This window comes from Microtus ochrogaster, chromosome 10, assembly GCF_000317375.1.
Source record: "Microtus ochrogaster isolate Prairie Vole_2 chromosome 10, MicOch1.0, whole genome shotgun sequence".
In the NCBI taxonomy this organism is placed as follows: Eukaryota; Metazoa; Chordata; class Mammalia; order Rodentia; family Cricetidae; genus Microtus; species Microtus ochrogaster.
This window is the reverse complement of record NC_022016.1, coordinates 58,307,563-58,313,678: the sequence shown is the minus strand read 5'-3', so window position 1 is coordinate 58,313,678 and position 6,116 is coordinate 58,307,563. Positions and strand designations below refer to the sequence as shown.

Below are 6,116 nucleotides of genomic sequence, written 5' to 3'. Positions count from 1 at the left end.
CAATTTGAAGGGTGGGACAGAGCAGGCCCAGGCTTGGGAGTGGGTGGGGGTGAGAGGCCCTGCCGAATAGTGGCGGGGCTGCTGTGTACCTTGGCAGGGGGACAGCGAAGTGGGAGGCCCTTGGAGGGCAGGCAGGAGGGGGCTGGGTGACTGACAGCTCTGGGCTCTCTGTTCCTTTTGTTGTCCTGTGAATCCCTCAGCTCCTTCCAGCTTGGAAGAGACACAGGGACCCTCACCCCAACCTCTCCCTGCCTCCCTTCAGTTCATTTAAACCCCTCCATTTCATTCTTTGCTTCCATCTCTTCTCTTGGGGTGCCTCTTCGACCTCTGCAGCCTGGCTACCAACGGTGCCCCGGACTCCAACCACCTGCCCATGGCTGGAAGGGACACTTTTCTGTGAGAGAGACCTGGCCCTGTGGGCCTCTCTGGCTTCTAGAAAACACTGGCTTTCTGACGGCTGCTCTCTGGCTCCTGGTTTCCCGCCTCAGTGACATCTCTCAGTGCTTCGCAGCCGCCCTCCTCTGTCTGGTCTCAGATGCAGCTGACCCACGCTATGTCCCCCAGCTTCTCCACACTCCATGGCAACAAGGCCAGAAGTCGACAAAGGACGCTGTAATACCAACCCAGAGGTTTCCTTTCCCTCCTCACTCCTCAGGTTCTCACAGACTCCCGCCACCCTGCTTTTCCTGGGCTCCACCATTCCCAGGCCACTAACTAGAAACTCAGATTTTTTTTGGACAACTTGGGGAGGAAAGAGTTTATTTCAGCTTACACTTCCAGGTGACAGCCCATCACTGAGGGAAGTCAAGGCAGGAATTCAAGCAGGGCAGGAACCTGGAGGCAGGAGCTGATGCAGAGACCATGGAGGGGTGCTGCTTTCTGACTTGCTCCCGATGACTTGCTCAGCCTGCTTCCTTCCTTCCTTCCTTCCTTCCTTCCTTCCTTCCTTCCTTCCTTTCTTGTTTTGTTTTGCTTTTCAAGACAGGGTTTTTTCTCTGTAACTTTGGAGCCTGTCCTGGAATTTGCTCTGTAGACCAGGCTGGGCTTGAACTCACAGAGATCCTCCTGCCTCTGTCTCCAGAGTGCTGGGATTAAATGATCACCTGTCAGCCTGCTTTCTTAGTAGAACCCAGGACCTCCAGACCAAGGATAGCCCCACCCACAATGTACTGAGCCCTTCCTAGTCAATCATTATTTAAGAAAAAGCCTTACCGTTGGATCTTACGAAGGCATTTTTCAACTGAGGCGCCCTTCCTGTACATAACTCTAGCTTGTGTCAAGCTGACAGAGTCTAGTTAGCACACAGGGTCTCTCTATGTAGCCCTGGCTTTCCTAGAACTCACTATGTAGACCAGGCTGGCTTTGAACTCAGCTGAGTGCTGGGATTAAAGGCAAGTGATATGTGCCCAACCCCCTTTTTAGACACCTTCCCTAACACTCAAATTCTGTCTGTCTGACTACCTGAACTCCTCTCAGAGTTGACCCTCCCTCCGATTTCATAGCTAGCGCATTGGGCCATCTCAGGACTCCCTGTGACCCTTCTGTTGTCTGTGCAGGAGCAAAAAGGTACCCCACAGACCACTCCATGCACCCCACCCTCTTTTTCAGTGCCAGTGTTCCCTTGACAGGAAGCCGTCTAGGGCCGGGGTCTACGGAGCGCTGAGGCTGCGGGCGGGTTGTGCTGCGGGCGGGGCGTGAGCCCTTGGCTGTGGCTATGGAAAGAGCAGGGCGGAGGCCCCGCCCCACCGCGCCCCTCCCGCCGCCCGCCCACTCGGCCGGGGCGCGGGGTAGCGGGTAGAGCAACGCAGAGTTCCAGGGGCTCGGACCGGACCCCGACGACGCCCCGGCCCCGAGCCTGCGCCATCCGGGTCGCTCTAGAGAGCTGGAGCGCCCCTCGGAGGCCTCCCTACAGGTAAACAGGGGGTTCGGGTTGGGGGGCTACGAGGGCTAGTTGCGGTCAGGTGTCCACCCTGGATGGGGCGCGGCGCCTCCGGCCCTAGTGTGGGGACAGGACCTGGGGGCGACTAGTGCTGGGGGTTGGCCAGAGGATGAGGGGAAGCCCACCCATTCCCTGGATGTAACAAAGATAGAGCCCCTTGTTTCCTCCTTCAAAATCTTGACTCGGGGTGTCACTTCACTTCACCTATAAAACGGGAATAGCAAAACTGCCTTCGTGGTGAGGTAGAGGAGAGGGGGAGGTGAGGGGACTCAGCTTCCACCTCACCCCATCTTTCTCCCCATCTTTTTGCCATTTCTGCTTCTCCAGCGACCTCCAAGTTACTTGGGTTTTCTGTCTCTACCCCAAGTTCTTTCTATTTTGGGTAACCTGGCAGCCTCTACCCGACACCGGAGGCTGAGGTTCTGAGGAATGTCCCTGCCAGAGGCTCTGCACCCCCATTCCCATTGAGACTTGTAGGGATTGAGGGGGTTGTGCCTGGCCAATAGTGGCTGGGGTCAGGTCCTTGGAACAGCTTTTTGGTATCTCCACCACACAGATCCCAGGAGGCTCCCAGATAGAGAACAGCTAGTCAGCCAAAAAGCTTCTGGAGTTGAACCCAGGACAGATCCCTCTGAATTTGCCTGGAGTGTGCGTGTGCACTTGTGTATGTATCTGCTAGAGACACCTTGTGCAGAAGAACAGGCTAGATTCCTCACACAGAAATGCCTCTGAACTTGCAGGGTGCTCTGCCGGCCCTGATGTCTTCTTTGCTGCGGCACTGCCTGCTATAGTAAAGCAACTTCCCAGAACCTATGGTGGGCTGTGGGGCAGGGGTGTTGGAGGGGGTTCAGAGATAACTAAGATAGCAGATCCTCACTATCCTGAGTGAGGAGCCCACACCCTTTGTGGGGGCCACAGGGAGAGCTAGCGGTCTTGGTGGGAACAAAGATTCAGGGCTAGCCTCTCTTGGGGTGGATGAACCCAGATGGAGACTTGGACTAGAATCCCCTAAAAAGATAAGCAGCACAAACCAGTCAGATGCAGCCACGCTCCCTCCCACTGAGACTCATACACAGTCACACACCGAATAAAAGACTAAGACACACAAGACCGTAGTCTTATCACAAATGCTAAAACAATGGCACGCATGTGCACACGCAATCTCCAACAGACACACAGCAAGCCCCATGTGGTCCAGCCAAGCATACTTCCACAGGATAGTGTGCACACACAGGTTCACACTCTTCTGCTCACCAGGATCTCTCTGGTTTCACTTGGTCTATCCCAGTGAACATGAGTGTTTCCACTCTGGCCCAGAGGAAAGGAAAGAACGGGAAGGGAATGTGTCTCTTAGCAAGCAGGGGTGGGGGGGGGTGCGGGAATGCCAAATACACACAGCTGTCAGCCCAAGCCCCCAAACCCTACCAATTCCCTGCACTGGGCCCTAGCCAGGCCAAAGGATGTGAGCCCAACTTCCCTGCCCTGCTGGCCCTCAGCTTTCTCCAGAACCCCAGTGACAGGCATGTCACTATAGGGAAGTAGAGCCTCAGGTGAGCTGGTCCTAAGGTACTTACAGAGTTGAGTGGATGAACTAGAGGCACAGGCATCTCTCATATGGGGTACAGCTGTGATCTCTGGGTGCCCGTTGAGGCACACAAAGAGGTGAGGTCCTATGCAAGCCAAATGCAGGGCTAAGTATGGGGAGAGAGGGTCAGAGGTGACACAGGCTCTCAAAGATAGAGTTTTGTCAGTTGGGGCCACACAGTAGGGAGTTGAGGGAGCATACTATTTTGAAGCCAGGATTCTAAGGCTATTCTCTAGAGACCGGGTGTGAGCTGCCTAGGTGTAAGCTGGGAGTGACTGGCTGATGAAGGGAACAGCTTCCTCTTCCAGGCAGGGAGATCTTGGAGGAGGACCAGGTGGTGTGAGGAGAAAGGTGATGGTAGCTAAAGTGGGTGGTTGCCATGACGATGAGAGGAAGGGGTTCATGACGATGTATTCGTATAATTACGGAGACAGCAGAGGGCAGGCTGGGAGCCTTGTGTTACAGCACTGTGGCCCGTCCCCACAGGAGACAGGTGCACAGAAGACGTGAGATCGGCTTCCAGTTTTATAAGCTATAAGTAAGTGGGGACTGGAGCTTGGTGTGGCCATTGAGTTGGGGGTCACTGAGCATGTACAGGAGCCTGGGTGTGTCTACAAGGTCAGGAAGTGCACACAGGTATGCAGACATGAGCCAGGGAAGCCATGCTCTCTGAAAGAGAGGTCTCAATCTGTTTTCTGGTCGCTTCCAGAGTAGGAAGGGTATAGCCAATACACATGCAGTTTGAAGAGTTGACCCTTGCCGTCTCTGTGTCTCCGCTTCCCTATTGACAAAACCCCTTTCTGGGGTCATGTTTTGCTTGTGGAAAGGTGACTGGGAGGGGTGACCTGAGGTTACTTTTGTCATAGAGATAGCTCTCGGAACTTTCTGACCTGTGTGCATCCCACCTCCCTGGTTGAATTTTGGCACATAGGAGTGTTGACCCCGTATCATCCAGATACAAAACGTAGGAACTTTTGAATGGGACACTAACTGTTCCCATACAGATGGATGGGTGTGCCTGTGTTGGGAGAGTGAAAAGGCCTGTGATGGGGACAGGCAGCTGGTAAGCACCTCATGGGGAAAGCCAGGCCAGCATTACTGGCCATCTCTGGGATGGGATTAGAGACTCAGGTCGGATCATCTGTGGCCACACAGCAGCCAGAGGCAGAAGTGACAGCAAAGGCTGGACTTTTCTCCACAGTTTGCTTTCTCTCACAGGTCTAGCGGGGAGCCGGGGTGGAGAGAACCTCATCATATTACCCGACATGCTAATGTTTCTTTTTCTTTTTAAAAATAATGTATTTATTGGGGCTGGAGAGATGGCTCAGTGGTTAAGAGGCACTGCCTGCTCTTCTAGATAGAGGACCCAGGTTCAATTCCCAGAGCCCACGTGGCAACTCATAATGGTCTGTAATTTCCAGATCCAGGGGACCTGACACCTATGGCAAAACACCAATATACATAAAATAAATATAAATTAAAAATGTCTTTATTGTGTGGCTGCTCTGCCTGAGTGCATACCTGTGCACCATATGCACAGATGCACACATGCCCCATGCACATGCATACATGCACCACATGCATACAGTACTGTTGGAAGCCAGAGTGAATGTTGAGTCCCAGGAAACTTGAATCACGGACAGTTGTGAGCTACCATGTGGGTGCTGGGAACTGAACCTGGGTCCTCTGGAAGAGCAGCTAGTGTTTTTAACCACTGAACCATCTGTCCAGCCCAGACACCCTATAATTTCAATTCCTCTTTTTTCTTTCTTTCTTTCTTTCTTTCTTTCTTTCTTTCTTTCTTTCTTTCTTTCTTTCTTTCTTTCTCTCTCTCTTTCTTTTTTGATTTTTCAAGACAGGGTTTCTCTGTAGCTTTGGAGCCTGTGCTGGAACTAGCTCTTGTAGACCAGGCTGGCCTTGAACTCACAGAGATCCGCCTGCTTCTGCCTCCCCGAGTGCTGGGATTAAAGGTGTGCGCCATCACCGCCCGGCCCTCTTTCTGTTTCTCTGAGAGAGTGTAACAGTTAAGAGTTGGTTGGGAATTTAACCCTCTGTTCATGTAGTTCTAATCCTGTAGCACTAGTGCAAGGCATGGCTAGATGGATGTTTACCTAAAGAGCAGGGGAAGGAGTTGCCAGCCGATTTGCTGAGCAGGGCTGGAGTGATGGCACCATCTCTAGTCCTTCGCATTAATCAGAGTTTCTTTGCTTTGGGGACCCTCAGGCTCAGCATTTTCAGCATGCTAGGCATCTCTCTAACACAAGATGGCTTTTTTCCCCTTTTTTCTCCCCTCCCTCCCCGAGAGGTACCAGAAAGTTGAGCCTATGGAAAGAGTTTGGATTGGAAAGGAAGGGTATCTGAGACCTCTTAGTGGTCCCTAACAGGTACACCTGGCAGTGAGGGACACCAGTTCCTCCAAGCAAGGGCTCTGAGCCCAGGCTCTTGGCCTCACCTGTGGGCCTTGACTGGCTGGGGTGAGACCTCAGTGGCCATTCTTTGGAGATGAGCTGGTGATACTGGTCTGGCCTTCCCTGGAAACTGTGGGTGGGAAGCCATTTCTCCTCTGTACGCTCCCAGGAGCCCACACTCTTC

At 53.1% G+C, this 6,116-nt stretch overlaps 1 protein-coding gene across 1 annotated transcript in view; it reads left to right on the top strand.

Annotated features, from left to right (window-relative positions):
- The first annotated feature begins 1,788 nt into the window (after positions 1-1,788).
- Positions 1,789-6,116, top strand: part of Col8a2 (collagen type VIII alpha 2 chain) — a 23,901-nt gene continuing 19,573 nt past the window's right edge. The window contains exon 1 of the mRNA XM_026781764.1: positions 1,789-1,912. The gene's annotated coding sequence lies outside the window, so the exon portion shown is untranslated. The remainder of the gene's footprint in view (positions 1,913-6,116) is intronic.